The sequence below is a fragment of the Danio rerio genome, chromosome 5, assembly GCF_049306965.1.
Source record: "Danio rerio strain Tuebingen ecotype United States chromosome 5, GRCz12tu, whole genome shotgun sequence".
Taxonomy (NCBI): Eukaryota; Metazoa; Chordata; class Actinopteri; order Cypriniformes; family Danionidae; genus Danio; species Danio rerio.
The window spans coordinates 42145001-42163460 of NC_133180.1; the positions used below are offsets into that span (position 1 = coordinate 42145001).

At 36.9% G+C, this 18460-nt stretch overlaps 1 protein-coding gene and 1 long non-coding RNA gene across 31 annotated transcripts in view; one reads left to right on the top strand and one right to left on the bottom strand.

Annotated features, from left to right (window-relative positions):
* The window catches only part of arid3c (AT rich interactive domain 3C (BRIGHT-like)), a 219997-nt gene that overhangs the window by 30517 nt on the left and 171020 nt on the right, over positions 1-18460 (top strand). The window lies entirely within an intron of this gene.
* On the bottom strand, positions 13709-15804 carry LOC110438665 (uncharacterized). The gene is made up of 4 exons (XR_002457051.3): positions 15676-15804; positions 14917-14974; positions 14740-14801; positions 13709-14624 (listed from the first exon to the last, which is right to left on the bottom strand). It is a non-coding gene; the product is annotated as an uncharacterized lncRNA (long non-coding RNA).

An 18460-nucleotide genomic window follows, 5' to 3' on the forward strand; every position in this document is an offset into this window, starting at 1 on the left:
AGGATTAAAACATAACAACATCTCTGGACAGAAATTTGAAAAATGGAGCAATCACTTGCTTTTTTAAATGTTTAAAAAGCTTGTTTATTCCAGCCCCTTTTCACATTGCCGCACGACAGAATATTGCATGCTCTAACTCTAATGTCACCACAGCTTTACTAGCCCTAAATTGCTACTGTCCCATTTTTATTTTAAATGTGTTGCTGGTCTGAATGACAGGAATGTATATTAACAAATTAAGTGAAATTGACCTGACAAAACATAAAATTATTTTATGTTCATAATTTCTGCAATGAGTAAAGTAAATTTGAAAATCGCTGCTTTTTTATTTATATTTGGTGTCCTAACTTTTTTTATATTTGGGGTTGTAAATACTTTATAATTTTATTGCCAAGTGTGCTTCACACACACAAGAAATATGTTTTGGGGTACAGAAGCTTCCAATGTACATAAAGTGACAAGTGACAACACAAGATAAATATAAAAAAAAGAGGATAAACATTAAACAGAGATGCAGTTAGTCAAAAAATCTGGATGTTAAATTGTATGTACATATTTGTTATAAATATAAAGGTTATATGGTGATGTGTACAAATGTGAATGTAGAAAGTATTTTATTGTTTATTGAGATAAGGTGCTGTGTACAAGTGTGTATGATAAAGTATTGCACAGTTTAGGGATATTTAACTGTTCATAAGGTAGATGGGCTGAGGAAAGGTTTAAGTTGAAAGGGTGAAGGTGAAAAGGTTTAAGTAATTAAGCAATAAACGTGAGCTGAATTCTGTAATCTGGGGGTAGGTGCAAATGTTAGGTGACTGGTTGATCCTTTCCATGACTTTGGCGGAATAATGGGTTTGGGGTCCTGAGGAGCATCATCTGAACTATGGAGATGGAAAAGGGCACCAGCTTTTGTTTTTTATGGCCAGGCAGATAGGAGAATTTAAATTGGGTGAAAAAGACAGCCCACCTTGCTTGCTAGGGATTGAGAAAGCTGGCCTCTTGGAGATATTGAAGGTTTTTGTGATCCATGAAAACAGTAAATTAATGCTTGGACCCCTCCAGCCAATGCCTCTATTTTTCCAGGGTGAGCTTGTTAGCAAGGAGCTCACAGTTACCAACCTCATAGTTGGCTTTAGCCGGGCTGAACTTATGGGAAAAGAAGGGACATGGATGGAGTCGAGTGGGTACCCCCTGCCGCTGTGGAAGAATGGCCCCCACTTTGGTGGTAAAAGCATCAAGCTCTATGGTAAACGGTAGTTTGGAATCGAGAGTGACCAAGAGGGGACTTGGGTGAAGGCATCCTTTAAAGATTGGAAAGTTTTAACTGGTTCTTCGTTCCAGATAAGGGACTTAGGTTTTCTCCTTGAAGGAGACTGGTTTACAGGTGCAAGGTCAAACTGTAATTCTTTATGAATTTCTTTATGATTTTTCAAATCCAAGAAATCTCTGGAGCTCTTTGATGGTATGGAGTCGTGGCCAAGAAGTGATGCTTCCACCAAATCCTCGTCCATCTTTACTCCAAACTCATTGATGGCAAACTCTGGAAATTGTACAGTGGTTTGATGAAATGAGCATCTCTCTGCTTTCAGAAAGGGATAAAAAGTGCGGAGGCAAGCCAGGACTCTCAGGATGCTGGCAATGTTCTTCCATGGTTCTGAAGAAAATCAGAATATTGTCCATATTACATTCATTCATGAAATCTTGAGATACTGACAGAAAGTTAGCGAATACATAGTGACCACTAAGTGCGATAAATGCTGTCTTCCACTCATTTTCTTTTCTAATAAGAATTAGAATGTAGGAACTGCATAGGTCAAACTTGATAAATATTTTGGCCTCGCACAGATGGTCAAGAGCTGCTGGGATGAGAGGAAGTGGGTACCTGTTTTTGATTGTAAACGTGTTCAGGGCACGATAGTCGATACATGGGCTTAACCTCCAATCTTCTTGGCCTCAAAAAAGAAGCTGGAAGTAGCAGGGGACATTGAAGGGCGGATGTATCCTTGGGACAGAGCCTTGTAGTCTTCCATGGTCTTCTGTTCGGAAATAGAAAGGGGGTAAATGCATCTGTAAAGCATTGGCTCACACTCGATTAATTCAATGGCAGAGTCCTGTGACCTATTAGAGGGAAGCTGGGTGGCTCTCTTGGGGCAGAAGAAATCCTTGAACTTCTTATAGTAGTGAGTATTGACTAACGGGATTTTCTACAGATATGGTACACAGACACATGAAGTTAGAGATACATTTTTTTCTTCAAAGGAAACTCAGGAGAACAATTAGAGCGTGCTCAGCAGAGCGACCAAATGCCTCCCAGTGAACGGTGAACCGTGTTAGCGACAGAGTCACCTCACCTTTTTGAGCCCTTAGGGTTTCAGACCACCACATGGCTTTGCCTCTAAGTAAAGAGATCATGAAAGCAATTTTTGATGCATCCGTGAAATATAGTACAGGTTGCATTTTAAACACTAGTGAACATTGCAGAATGAAATCCAGGTGCACACACACACATTTAGTAAGGAGTGAGAGAACGTTTTTTTTTATCACATCTCTGAATGATTGAGATCAAGCACATCTAATAAAAAGCAAATGAGTTGTGTCTTGAAGGGTGCAGGGCTTGTCAGATGCAAGAGAGCATTTGATTGGTTGGAGGTTTGATGAGAAATATGAGGTGCATGCGGTTAGGTGAAAAAACAATTGTCTATCCACTTAAGTGACAAACTGCATGGTTTGGATCTTTATATCAGTTTTATTATTTCTAATGCAAATTTTGTAACTGTTTTGTACACTAGCTAATAGCTATTCTTAAAACTAACAAACTTAGACTAACATCTACAAAAAAAAATTTAATAGATGATGTTAACACCTTTTTATAATTTCTACTGGCAAAAGTACCCACTTTTGTAAAACTGGACAAAGTCAAGCAAACAGTTAGGGTAAAAATCACAAAACATATCTTTCATTTCAAGAGCTCACACTTAGCTGATGATTGATTATAAGCAAGTTTGGCATGCTGTCCCGGGAGAGAGCCCTGAGCTCGAAGGTTCTTGAGCCCTGGGCTCCCTCCCGTTTGGAGGAAGAGAGGGGAGCCTTAAGCTCAGGTAGATCTCGACAACTCCCCCTTGATAAAAGCTGATGACTAAAAATTGAATGCTATTAAAAGATATGCTGCATTATGAGATTACCTGTATTGCAAATTTAGATTCATCAATTTACTTGTTGTGCATGTTTTTGGAATGTGAGAGGAAACCGGAGGACCCGGGGAAAACCCACGCCAGCACGGGAAGAACATGCAAACTACACACAGAAACGACCACCGGCCTGTTAAAGGACTAGAACCGGTGACGTTCTTGCTGTGAGGCGACAGTGCTAATCACTGGGCCACCGTGCTGTCCTATGGAGGGAAAGGTGAAGAGGTAGGGGTGGAAGGGGGGATTCTTCAAATCGAAGATGACTGTAGTGAAAAAACCCTGGCTCTTTATAGTGGGTTAGGAATGGCCTGATTGGTGGATCAAGCATGCTGATGCAGAACCAGCCGTGTTCAATCATAATCACGTGCTCCTCTCGAAATTAGTTTATGAATAAACTTCACTTATACAAGCTGTGTAGCACATTTTGACTGATCAAAAGTAAATATCTTGATAATAGCATTTTGATAAGCTCTTAATATTAAAGTTTGCAAGAATAATGATTTGATACACAGTACATGAATGGTTGTCTTGTTGACCACATTTGTTGTAAAGTGAAATAGCTCCAGGTTGAAATGAGAGAAACATATGGTTTTGCTTTAATACAGAAGAACTAGAAAAGGATGTGTGCAAATCTTTTTCAAGTCCATGTTTTGAGATCTGATAAAATCAGTTGAGAATGTCAAGAAAGAGTTAAATTGTAACATAGTTGATTAAAGGTATCAAAATTAGCCACAGTCCTCCAAGAAATAGTTGGACCACATTTGGAAGGGCATGTCTGGCATGCAAGGGCTTTGAATACTGTGTGTGATAAAGGCCATTCTCAGACATGACCAAACCCAGGCTGTGCGAAATACAACCACATTGCATCTGAAACCGTCTTTTAATCGCCTCTTTTGAATCCAACTCAAATGTTGAAAATGACAGGCTGCCTGACTGAAACTCACTTCTGAGCATTCCCAGTTGTCTTGAATTTTGAAACATCCAGGGATCTCACGGAATGGCACCTCCCTTTAACATTGATATATTTGTGGAAAAACAAGTCTTTTTTATAGTTCACAATAACATTTGTACAAAACAATGACTAATGTGTGTTTTTAAAGCCTGTGAAATAGTTGGTGACATTTTTTTTTTTTTTTAAAGAAAAGTTTAACAGCATCTTCTTTAGGGCAGATCTGTCTGAGACCAAGACATATGGATCTGAGAGTCATCCGACAAGGGAGAAATAAATCATTTGATGAAAATAACCCAAATAAACAATTTCATGTAAACTCAAACCTCATACTGTAGGCCTACTTGGCATATGAAATAGAAAAAAAATTCACAACATTCTTTTCTTGAACTTAATCTTGTCATCTTGTCACAATCACAGCATCAGTTCATCTCTCCATACGTACTTAATGTAGTTGTGCTTGTAGTTAGCTACCTTAAATTTTACAAATCATTAAACCATCTGGCTCCTCATAGTCTGTCAAATCTGCTCCACTCATATTTTTCCACAAGAAGTCTAAGATCAGAAACTAAACTTCTTTTACAGATACCTAGATTTCAGTTAAAATCTGTTCAGTCACACAATGTGAAACAAACTTCTGCTAAATTAAGATTAGCTTCCACTTTTTTGGAGTTAGGGTTAGGGTCCTCTTAAAAAGTCTTCTCTTAAAACTCATTTATTTTCTGTTGCATTTAGGTTATAATGTGTGTGATGTTTTGGATTATCAGATCACATTTTCACACCCTTTAAATTGAAAACACCATTGGTTGCTTTATGTGTCACTCAGATGACCTTTGCTCTATGAAACCTGCAAGAGGTTCAGACCTCCGCCATGAGTAAGAAAGTTTAAGAAAGCATGGCTGGACAAATTTGGATCTGAAATGTACATTGTCTATATTATCTGTATTAAACTGCATGTAAAAGTAATAGCACATTCACAATCACAAATTAAACTATGCTTGTTGCTTTATACCAATTTCCAACCCCTTTTACCCTTTAACTTTAAAAACTGACCAATTTACCCTTTACAAAGCCAGCCCCACTTCTCTAACAAACTTTCAGTATCACCCCTATCAATTTGTGCATATTCCAGGGAAATAGTGAATAGTTTCATCTATAGTTACATAATGATTTTTGACAGAAACAGACATAAAGGTATGCAATATGCATGCAAGGGATATTCAGGATCTGAGTGTAACTCCAAATAAAGAAAGATAAATTGAAGCTATAGCCTTCACGTGATGGATAGTTCGAATCATTTGAATGTAATTAAAATGCTACATATTTATTATTTCCACATAATTCACAAACTTGCACAAATAGTGGCATCTTGAACAAAATGAAATTATAATGCATCTATGAAATTATACGAGACAGAATAATTTGTTTAACTGGTTTTTAACCAATACAATTTTAGTTAGCTCATCTCACCTTTCATCTCAACAATTCTCAGGTAGTTCACTGTTTTTTTGCTACAAGTCACATCTCTATAAAATTCAGTTATGTGAGCTGTGCTGGTCCATTAACAGAAATTATTAGTTCATCAGTCTCTGTCACGTTTCTGATGTTTTTGTCATCACATGTCCAGTGTTTTGGTCCATGTGCTTTGCATGTGACTTCCTCATGTGCTGTGATTCCTTTGTTTCATTTTCCCGCCATTTGTCAATGTTTCAGTGTTTCCACCTGTCTCACCCCTGTTACTAGTTAGTTCTATTATGTGCGGTGTATTTAAGTCCCTGTGTTTGTTCTCGGTCTGGTATTGAAGTGTCATCACCCCTTGATTCCTGTGTGTTGATGTTCCAGTGTCTTCAGTGAGTGTTTTGTAAATAAATACGTGCATATTTTAATAACTCCTGCAGTCCATTGCGTTTCTTTATGGAGTGAAAATGTGACGGAATATCGGGCCTAAACAGAAAAGTTGCTGCGTTGTTTCCCCCGTCTTTTTTGCCCCAGTGTTTCTTTCCCATGCCCTTGTGCTTCACATGGACCAGATCTACCTCTCCAAATTCCTTCTTCTCCTGCTGGAGGAGGGGAAACTAAGCTTCGAGGACCATACCAGACTGTATCGGTCCATAGCAAATAACACCAGCTATACAGATGATGTGCTCTACCTGTTCTTCAACAACAGCCTAAACACCTCCTGCAGAGTGACCAATCCTACACCACCCATCTGCAGGGAGTGCTAGCCAGAGCCAACTGCAGACGAAGAGCCACCCGGGGTGTGTGAGCCATCGCCATTGGGAGCAACAGAGCCACTCACCACAGAGGAAGAGCTCTACAGACCATCTGACCAGGCGTGTGAGCCGGCAACATCTGCGAAAGTGGGAGTCCTGGTGCACCACGACTGGCCGAGTGAGAGTCCCACCCACCTCCCCACTGCTGTGGGTGAGCAGTGTTTGGACACTGAATTGCTGCTCATTGACTTCTGGAGAGAAGTAATTTCTGTCCCACTGTTTCCAGACAGTGCCCATAACCCGTTGGTCCCCAACGAATTCAGCTCCAGAGTCAAAAGCAGCTACCCACCCAACCTGCCCTCTCCACCTCCGCAGATGTCAATGGCTGCTTCCAGTCAGCCAGCTCCAGTGCTGCTGCAGTCAGCCAGCCGCCCAGCTCACCCTCAAGCCTTAGAAGGGAAGGTCTCGCTGCAAGCCTGCCTGCCTGCTTTGCCATCACTTAGGTGTTGCCCAACGTCAATACCTCTGGCCTTCGAGCTGCAAAATCCGCCTCAGCCCTCCGCATTTGCTCATTCCTTTGTCTCCTCCATGGGCCATCAGCCCATCATCTCCCACAGGCTCCCTCGTTCCTCTGGCTCCGCCTTGGTCAGTCGTCGCCCTGCCTAGTGCATACGCCTCTGGACTTCACTCCATCATTCCTTCCTTCTTTTACCACCTTCGGTCGGCCCCCTGGAGTCATTAGCCACTCCTCCTCGACTTCACCCTGGGCCATCCTCCAGGCTGCATCATGGGTCATATGGATTCTGCTCCAGCCTCCTTCCTGGTTCCTCCCTCCTGTGACTCCTCTCTGGCCACATACTGCAATCATTGTACTCCAGTTCTGATCCGAGACAAGTACAAGAACAACCGAGACACATGAGTCCTCATGTTTTGAGTACCTTCCATGCAAATACTATTGGTTTAAAAAAAAGTCGACTCAGAGTCGTTTAATGATCCGTCGTTCATCTGAATCTTTAGCCTGTTCATATCGACATCGACACGAAATAATATCAAATACGAAGTTGAATTTTGCCACTGTGTGTGGATTAATACTGAATGTGTGTCATTGTTATTACATATGGTTAGGAAAAGTGCAATACGCTGGTGTTTACTGCATTCCTTTAATGTACTCCTGTATTGGGCTCACGCATATACTCAGCACTCTATGTTAATGAGCCATGGTGGGTTTTTCTTTCCGTCACACACTGAACACAGTCGACAAATCACAACAGATGGGGTCATCAGATCAATCACTGCAAATTACCGTATTGCAAAAGAGGGGAGTCTTTGGGATAATAACATAAAAATAAATGCATATTATGAAACAATGACAGTGTTTTTTGACATTGTATGCATATCAGCCTGTTGTTGGAGACCCCCAAAACCAAATATATGCCCTTTTATAATGCAAAATAGGAACTCTTTAAACAACTGACACAGCTTAAAATTTCAGCAGCCTTCATGTGAACTCATTACATTCAACTCTGAACTTTTGCCAACTCATTTGTTGATGTTTAATGCAATAACACTGCGGTTTGCCCTTATGACTAATTTGAATTTTTCTGTCTATCAAGATCTCTCATTGGCCACTTGTAGACATCACATTCTAGAAGAAAAATTTGGTCGTGTCAGTGCAGGTTCTTTATTGATGGACCATTCAGAGCCTCATCCTTGCTCTGAACATAACATATCTTATTACTTGCAACCCAGGTCAATGAACAACATACCTGTCATCAGTTCAGCAACATGTCATTCAGCAGACATGTTTTATCCACAGCATTTTACAGTACATTTAGTGAAAGGACCATTTCCACCAGTGTGAACTGGGGTTAAGTGCTTTGCTCAAGGGCACAATACCAGAACGTTGCAACTAAGATCATTTAAAGGGTTTGAAGGATTTTTTTTCTTTATTTTCTAAGTGAAGTTTAAAAGATTAGTCTGTGATATAGGACTGACTAATATTGACCAAAATTTATATATTTCATAAACTTACAAAAAAGGGTTTTCTCCCATTTGAAAACATATGGCTGTAAAATACTTGATGTAATCATGTAAATTGTAATAATACTAGTAATTACAAAAAAAAAAAAAAACGCATTCATATTATATAATATAAATCTAGAAAATCTTTGAGAATATGCAAACAGATTTGCTGATAATGTAAGCAAAATATTCAAGATGGCAAGATGGAGAGTTATTTCTTTATTAAGTTATAAGATTATAACTTTATTAAGTTTATTATTATTGGACATTTATTTGGAATCATTGCACTCATAATATTACTGACATGAAAAGAAATCTTTTAATATCTGCTAATAACTTTAAAAATTTAGGCGCATCAGCCAAAATTTAGTCGCACACACCAATTATGAGCACCGTTACTACAAGTTTTATACAAACATATTTATTGTATTTGAAATGAACACTAATCAAACTAACAAGCAAAAAAAAAAAAAAAAAACATATATGCAAGCGTGAGGAAAACATGTCTCAACGAAATCCCGTTATCACAAGAAAATACATTTTTATAACATAACTGAGTGACCAAAGCATACACGAAGCACTCACTGGCCCTTCACGCACTGCTTGAATGAATCTGTTAACGGTATAACTCTGCTGTTCTCACAAGTGCTGTCTGATATTGCACTGATGCTTTTGACACATACTGTACCTTATTATATGCATACATGTTAATAGCAATACCGGTCTTTTTAGGAGTAGCGGTATTAGTTCACTCAGTGTAAGTCCGTTTGCGATGGTGTACGTGGAGTTAAATTTGACATATAGCTGCACCTTACACGGCGGACAGCATCTTGCGATTATATGAAGGATTAAACAGAAGCTCTTGTGCTAGATGTGGCTAACAGTTACCTGAAAATCCCATACCACAGACTTTTTATAGCGGACTTGAAGCCAATGGAAGTCTTCTACTCTTGGAAAAGTGTAGATGGTGGATTAACATTCAGCACATGATCACTAGTAAGATGTGTCATTATTTGTAACTAGATGGTTTCTAAAACTAAATCTGTCAGCGTTATCTTCATTTTCATTTTCAGCGCTTTACAATTTTTCGCGGTAGTAGCTCTCTCTGTCATCCCAAGCCAGAAGGCGCTGAGTGATTGACAGCTGATATTAACCAATCATTCGCGTTCAGTGCTAGAGCAGTGGTGGGCCAACAGGAAGAGCGCGAAAGCAGGGCAAGCAGTACGGACGTGGATTTGTTTACTGCAGCAAGTTGACATGACAACTGTTTTAAACCATTCCTGAGCACTGCGTTTCGCGTTTCAAGTGCAGACAAAGAGCTTAGAGATGCATTCTGCATGAATGTCTCCCGAATCCGCGCATGTGGTGAACATTTTGTAGTAAAAACTGGTCGCACGCAACAATTTTAAGCACTTGCAGAATTGCTCCTTAATATATTTTAAGGTCGCATGGATAAAATTTCGGGTGCCTATGCGACCAAAATGGTCACAATTTCGAGACCTGTATATATATATATATATATATATATATATATATATATATATATATATATATATATATATATATATATATATATATATATTAAGGGTGTAACAATACGCATATTTGTATTGAACCGTTCGATATGAGACTTTCGGTTCTGTACGCATTACAAACCAAACGATTCAATTCAGACTAACATCTAAAAAGATAAAAGGGAATAAATACAAAATATAATGTTTTCAGTGCAACAACGCTCAACATGGCATCCCTAATGACGAGGCAGGCAACATGCTGCCTTCCCGGCTGTCATGTTAAACAGTAGACCTTCGCTCAGAATATCACTTTATTAAAGCATGCACTCATTAGCAATCTTGCTAGCTTCTGTGTCAGCCTAGCTGCTTGTGCTGGCTCCGCCCCCGTTGCCCCAGCAACCCCAGACCCCTGACACAAAAGAGCCAACCTCCAAACACTACTCTAGGCACACGCTAGCTCGCAAAATGGCTAGTAACGTTAATGTAATCCCAGACATCCCAAGTCTCCCGGAAGCTTCAGGAGACTCCTGGATGCCCGCAAACGAATTATAATCTTCTGGAAATCACGCATTCCCCCCCCCCCCCCCCCCCCCCCCGGTCTTTAAATACGCCGCACACCCCTCTCCACCGCATCCCTCCCAGCTCTTCAGGTACGTTGGGCACAACGTACCGCCCCCTCCCACCCACCCCCAGCCCCCCCCCCACCCCATTTATTTTTATAGGAAGGTTTTTTTTTGAGTATAAAGAAGGATTTGGTTTTTTTTGCTGCTAAGCAGAAACCCCAGAAGTAGAGCCCTATCAATGTTTAAAGTAAAAAAAAAAAAAAAAAAAACGGGATCATACTTTTATGATGTTAGTTTTAATACATAAAAAATAAATAAATCAGAGAAATCCTATGGCTGTTTTCTTTTTTTGCTGTATCGTATCGAACCGAACCGTGATTTTTGTGAACCGTTACACCCCTAATATATATATATATATATATATATATATATATATATATATATATATATATATATATATATATATATATATATATATATAGAGGCTTTTATATGCTTTGCTGATGATACAGATATAACAGGAGAGCAGGGGTGGGATCATTAAAAGACCATAAGGCAGTCACAAACACCATAAAGATTTTTAACGGTATTGTCCAATCCAATAATTCAATCCATTCAAAAAAGATATTATTATATTCCTAAAACTTAATATGCTGCCCAGTCCTACGGTGATATTATACATTTCTCAGTTGTTGTCCATTTCCTGTGCAGACTGGATGGGTAATAGTTGTCTACCCCCTTAGGAATTGCAAAAATCTTTATTTACAAATATTATAATTGGACAGACTGGGGGGTCCCAGATCACACAAGTACATTTTTATGCCAGTCATACACATATTTTCCATAGTTTTAGTGTGTTTTCTAGAGTTCGTTTTTCTTTTATATCAGGGTATAAACAAAAAGATTCAGCTGAACTAAATATTGTGTATATTAATAGGATGCTTTCTCAACACCAATCACCCATTTACTCTGAAATTACGGTGACAGTTTCAAAACATGTATGCGTGAACAACAACTACAACAAAAAGATTCCGAGAGCATTGTTCATTGCATGATGGTCACAGATGTTTTGTCCCTATTATTATTAAAAGCATGTGGTAAAGCTCAAGAGGATGATTTGTGACCTTTAAATAGTCAATAAACAGATGGTGAGATTAAAAAATTGCTTTAAAAAAAGCAAGCCAAAACAACTCTTTTGGCTGAAAGTAAATAGACTCCTAGTAACACTAATTTAGATTAATCTATTTTTAGAAGACTTTTTGAGTATGAGAGCCTCACATATGAGAGATTGCTTATAGTAGAATATATATATATAGTAAAAATCATAATATATTTAGAAGTCACAGTTATAAAACCATTATTTTAAATAAATAAAAAACTAATTGTATTTGTCAATAAAAGCGGTTTTATTCAGTAAATATAATGTCAGTACTGTTCTTTGTGTTATGTATTTTGACAAAGTTAACAATTTACTATTTATGTAATGAAGTGTATGTGACCACTGCTGGCATGCCATTCACCTTTGAGATAGATTGTGTGTGTGTGTGTGTGGTTTTATATGTAAAAAAGATGGAAAGATTTTAAAAAGAATAATGAAAAGATGGATAATTATTATTACTTTTTATATGTGGTGTAATATATTATATATAGTATAAAAATGACATGACACTCAAATTCTTTGATTTGAATGACAAAAATGATATGATACATGAAAAATATCAATTTAGATCAAACATGCAAGATTTAAGAAATGCATTTCTTCAGTTTGCTCCAGTTTTTTCTTGGACAATCAATAAAACAGGAAGACTTGATCATGCAATCAAAGCATGTTTCTGTACTAAAATTCTCAGGAAAAGTTTTTAATGTTTTGATAAGTTTCTTAAAAAGGACTTGTGAGTGGTCTAAGATATAACAATGCTGCATAACCAAAGATTTAAATGAAAATGCACAGACTGTTCAGAAAAGAAATAAATGACTTGTAAGAAAGACCAAGAACCAACACAGTAGTAACACTTAAAATCATTTACATGCAATCAATGCTGTTTGCAATCAAGGCTGGCCCTGCTATAAATATTAATAATTGAGGACAAAGAACGGTATGGATGTAATTTAATTGAACAATTTTGACCACTCCCATGCAGGCGTTTCCCATGCACTTTTAATAAAAATCCAAACCATGGCCATCGTGGGAATGTGTCAGGTAAACCTTCCAGAACTTCAATCTACAAAAAGGCACAGCCTGGCAATAAAACAGGGTGGATCAGACACATTCTTAAAGTCTGAGTACTTTTGTGGATTTTCATCCCATAATGCAGTTTTAAAGTCAGATGTTATTTGCTTTAGATGTTAAAGCTCGGTCTTTTTTCCCCCAGGCTTCACTCTCAAGTATTTTAGGGGAGCAATAGGGCATTCTTCAATGAAAATCTCAAATGATCTGAAGCAAATGGAGTTTGACATTAGACTTGCTGTACCCACGAGATGTCTGATGGTGTGGCGTGCTGGTTGCTCTGAATTAAGATCATGTTTTAAAGGAACATTTTCAAAAGCTCAAAAACAGCCCGAGCTGAGTACCGAGACACGAATTGCATGACTCTCTATGGAACATTTGTGCATAAATCGAATTACTCTGCTATGAATATAATTCCCGTGTTTTCTTTTCCTTGTCTGAAGTCCTTTCCCTGAGAAAATAAGCCATCTGAATTTTTGTGTTTTACAAATGAAAACATGTCCATGCAGCGCATTGAAATGTGAGTCATACCATGTTCTTTGATCTGTCGACTTTTTCAAAAAACATTTGCTTTTAATGTCGTGCATTGGTAGTTTGGATTGTTTCATTGAGGCCTTGACTGTTTTTCAACTGCCCAATTTGTCTAAATTCGTTACCCAGCAACGACAACAAACACATCTACAGTATACAGTACACACAACAAAATCAGTTCATGTCCAGCCACAATTGACATATCCTAAACATGCTTTATTATTTTAATGTTGATCAAGAGGATCAATTTTTGCAGTTACAAATAAATAGTTTAGGGACTTGATTTATTAATGCATCATATGACATTGAGAAGCCTATATAATCAGTTACTTTATATATGTATACACTCAAAAAAATGATATGTTGGCGTTAATTAACTTTTTTTTGTCCACTGGTTCCACGTAACCGAGTTAAGTTACCTTTAAGAAAGAATATTAATTTTAGTGAACTTAAGTTAGTTACATAAAGGTAATGTAATGTTGTTTAGTTCAATCAACGTAACATTTATAATTAAGCTTTATTTAATGTAGTTATTTAAGTTCAATTATTCTAAAATTGATATTGTTATGTTTAACCAAATAAAAAAACTGTTTCCGTTTCATTGAGTTTATTCAATAGCATTTTTACAATTTTACACATTTTCCAGCAATCAAATGATTATCAAAATCTAAAAATGGTCTTTATCTGTATCTTCACTTATTACAATAAGTTAAAATATTAATACTATTAAAATAATAGTAATACAAGTATAAAGTAAATTAAAAACAATAAATTATTTACAAAAATATGCTTACAAAAGCATCATAAAATACACTTTTCAAAATGATACTTTTCATATATTACAAAAAACATTCAAAAATAATATTCTGCCTTCAAATGATTCACAAAAATATACTTAGAAAAATTAAGTCTTCTTTTGTAAACTATACTGTACCTTCTTTACACTGAAAAAGCAGATAACACTTCAGTTGTTCAAAGAAAGATTAACATTTTAAAGCAAAGTAACACGATCAGCATTACACCATAAATTAGACCAACCATCACAGAACATGCAATAGCTACACACATTCATCTCTGACATTTGCACCATTTCTGCACATTTGCACCAGACACTTTCTTACAACCACTCCCTATATCTAAAAAACAAACACAAAAAATAAAAAAAACAACATTGTGCATGAAGTCTGCTTCACACAGGTGAGTGGGCTTGACAAACCACATGTAAAAGCATTCTTAATTCTTAACATTCTTTGTATAATTAGCACATCTTGGGTGTACTGCCTCTTCTTGTTGATTTGCTGAATGTCTCCTCAATTGTAAGGTTCTTCAAAAGAGTCTGCTAAATGTTAATGTAACTACTGTAGATTCATAAGGTGGTGTTGCACATCAAGGTTTGTGCTTCATCATGCCCAGCATCCTAAAAATGTCAGATAAAAAAATAAACATTTACCAACAGATCAAAGGTGAAAGGAGGAATTGGTTTAACACGAAAATACAAAATGTTTAAAAAAATTTTTTTTTAAATAGCTTACCGTGTACTCCCTCACTTAGCTTTGAGGATGCATTCACACCTTTTTTTTCCACTGGTGATGTTCTAAATGACATGAAGTGACAATTAGTAATTTACTAAATAATTAGTAGTTAAAATTACTAGTAATTTTTACTGTACATCATTTTAATGTGTGTATAGGCATCTAAAGGCATAGTACCTGGATGATCCACAGTCTCCTCAGCCAGATATGGGATTTTAGAGGTTGAGCTGTAACCCTGAGGAAGAAAATAAATGCGAGTGAGCAAAGATTTGTAATAATAAAATATAATAATATAAATATATACAATTTAGAATAATATATTTATAATAATAAAAAAACACAGCAAACTACTAAACTTAAAAGTTTAAATGTGTTAGATGACCAAACAAATAAGCTTACATTAAATATGTCATTATGCTAGATGTCATCCTACTTAAGTGTCACATATGCTTGTCAATTTTTTTTTTTTAAGTTAACAGGCTTGTATAATAAAAATGTGCCAACACCACCTTTTAATTATTATTATGTAAGTTATCAAAACTGGTATTCAAACTTGACAAACAACTTGACACTCATTTAAAATAGAGACTATCAAATAAAATAAAAAATCAAATCACTTTTTTTATGTCACATTATCAGCAGCACGTCTGCTATGATGAGTGAAAAGCTTAGACTATTCTAACATGACTATTCCTTACTACCAACGTTTGCAACTTTATTTTTGGGGAGTTAATATACACAAAGTATAAAATTTCAAAGGAATGCAAAAAAACTACAAATTTATCTGTCATTAATGTGAAAAAGACTCAGGGAACATGGCAATTTCACAACAATACTATACACAAACACAACAAAGTATAACAAGGGAGTACATTAATGACTCAAATGTTGTCACAGCCTCAATATAAATACATAAAAAGTAAAAAAAAATCTCACCTGTGTGTCCACATTGGGCAAAGCTTTGTGCACGTTCTCAATTTGTACTGTAATCTTCATCTTTTGATTCCCATAATATGGCGCCGAGCTGAGAGTGATCGTTGTGGTTTGAATCTTCTTACTTCCTGTGTTGTTTTGAAACTGCGCATGTGCAGATATTACTCCATCTACTGACCAAAATGCAGTACTGCAAAAGCAACACAACTCCCTTTTATTCATGTTAATTAAGCGAGCTGTATAAATGTGAAAACTTACTTTTTCTAATTTTTTCCAACTCAACACTTAATACACAAACATAAGTGAATTGTTTAATTTAAACATAGTTAAATTCTTTGGACCAACTAAAGCCAAAATTCATTTTTTTGAGTGTAGGGTTACAGCCTAGTTAACATCTTTACTTATTTTAAATTAAGGTTTCATGCATTCTTCATAATAGTAGGGATGATAAACTCCTGGAAGGCCACAGCCCTGGAGTTTATTATCAACCCTACTCCAACACATACTACATAAGCCTTCAAATGCCTTGATTAGCTGAATCAGATGTATTTAATTAGTGTTGAATCTAAACTCTGCTGTGCTGGGGTCATTGAGAAACTAAAGCCACGGTCACACTGGACATTTCTCCCTATAGACTTCCATTTACATGCACGCGAATGAGTCAAACCGGAAGCGCAAGCTTGTGCGACAAGATTTGCAGTTCGCACATTCAACCTTAGTGAACCGTGACCTGCAAAATCGCATTACATAACTGCGTAAGAACAAATGAGGATCAAAATATGACCTCTCTGTACAGAAATTTTAATTATGGACCAATCGCTTTTTTTAAATGGCTAATCATCTTGTTTAATCCCGCCCCTTTTTGAAGCGCCGTACTGTAGAACTTTGCATGCTCAGACTCGTGGCATAATGCTGCATCTCAATCAGTGCAATTGGTCGTTATCAGTAGGTCATGAGCATGAGTTTGAGCACTGGTAAGGACAGCAATGAGCTTGGTTCGCTACACATTGGGCCACAGTGAGTGTGGCATGAGAGCTTCCTCATTGTACATCATCAAAACTGTAATTTATTAGCAACTGCAGATCTAATAGTTTTCATATATTCATTTGAAAATATTTTAAAGTACATTATAGCTGAATAATTTGATTGTTTAATATACTGACAAAATTTCAACCATTAAACAATTATACATTTTTGCTAAATTTATCCTAACATATGTTTGTTCATGATAACAATGAATAATGGATTCTTTTTTGAAAAACGTCTCTTATTTACCATTATTTTTAATGATTTGAACACCATGAGTTTGGGTGCACCCTTGTTCAGTACTCAGTGCACTGATCAGGGCATCAGCGATTTTAAGTGCTGTCTCAGGGCGTACTTACACTACGTGCAGTTGCCTTGAACTGTGCCGAATTGCGATTGTCCACCCTCCTCTCCACCTCGACGACCAGCTCTCACACTGCATTTTGCCTTCCGAATCAGAGCATACTTATGTCATCAATGATGCAACTGTTCAGTTTAACAGGAAGAAAAGCGCCCTCGCTGCGCACTGTAAATATTACTTTAGTTATATTATTTTAGTTGTTTAAGATGCAGTTACACGCAGTCAAGTATTTTTTTCCGAACAGATCCACAACTTTCTGTGCTCATAAATTATCATAAATGTCATCGTGCTGCACCTATTATGAGGTTTGCATCTTTGCGTTCATTGAAAAGTAAGAATGATTAATAAATCCATATGAAACTGTCATTAAAAATGATGTTGCGTCTTCAGTTTCGGGCTCAGGCGCTCTTTGCACTCACACTACAAGTGTACTGTTCCAAAACCCAACTGAACCAAGCTTTGGCACACCTCTTCAAACCGGGCCAGGGCCAGCCAACTGAACTGCACCTGGGCCTGATTCGGAGCACTCACACTTAGTCAAACTAACCGGAAAATGTGCCTGTGCATGGTTCAGATAGCCTAGTGTGAGTTGCACTGAGACCTTCCTGCCCTAAAAAATCCCACAATACACAAAGAACATTTACTTAGGGTTGTCAGAAATACAATTTTTAACCACAAAAATTAGTAAACTAAATCTTAGCATAGAATTTTAAAGGTCAAATGCACAATATATAAGATTTTTTAAAAAATTATATCCAAAATCTTGAATAAACAGTGTTATTTTGTTTGTTCAGTTGAGTACTTACACCAAATATTTCTAACTACATTTCTATAACATCTTAATATTTCTAAATATAAATATTTCTAACTATTTATAAATGACAGTTTTTTTTACCAAGGACACCGACCATGTCCAGTGTTGCCTATCAAAGTTAGCATGTCTTATCCACCTTACCTTCTGTTTCCGCCTTTATGGCAACATGACAAATGATGACAACATAGTCTGGTGGACAAATGCGGAAGTAGTAGTTTGCGGCATCTGACAAGTAGCTATATTGTTTTTGCACATAAAATACATAGCCTAAAAATCTACAGTGTACAGGATTTGAAAAAACGTTATTCTCAAGGCCATGCATTCTAATTTCAGCCTTAATGTTACACACCAATAACAGTCGTAAAGTAACACACCAACAAACTGTTATAAGTGGCCAGAATGCGCCTGTGCTTAGTGTAAAACGAGTGAGAGAGATGGAAAGAAAGAGAGTTACCAAAACACACACTTCCCTGTCAAATGATAAAACGCACAAACCGCTCAGTACTGTACTGTGACAAAGGAACCAAAAAGTAAATGAACCATCCCATCCCTTTAGCGCTTATATTTTGTATATTTTGATTATAAAC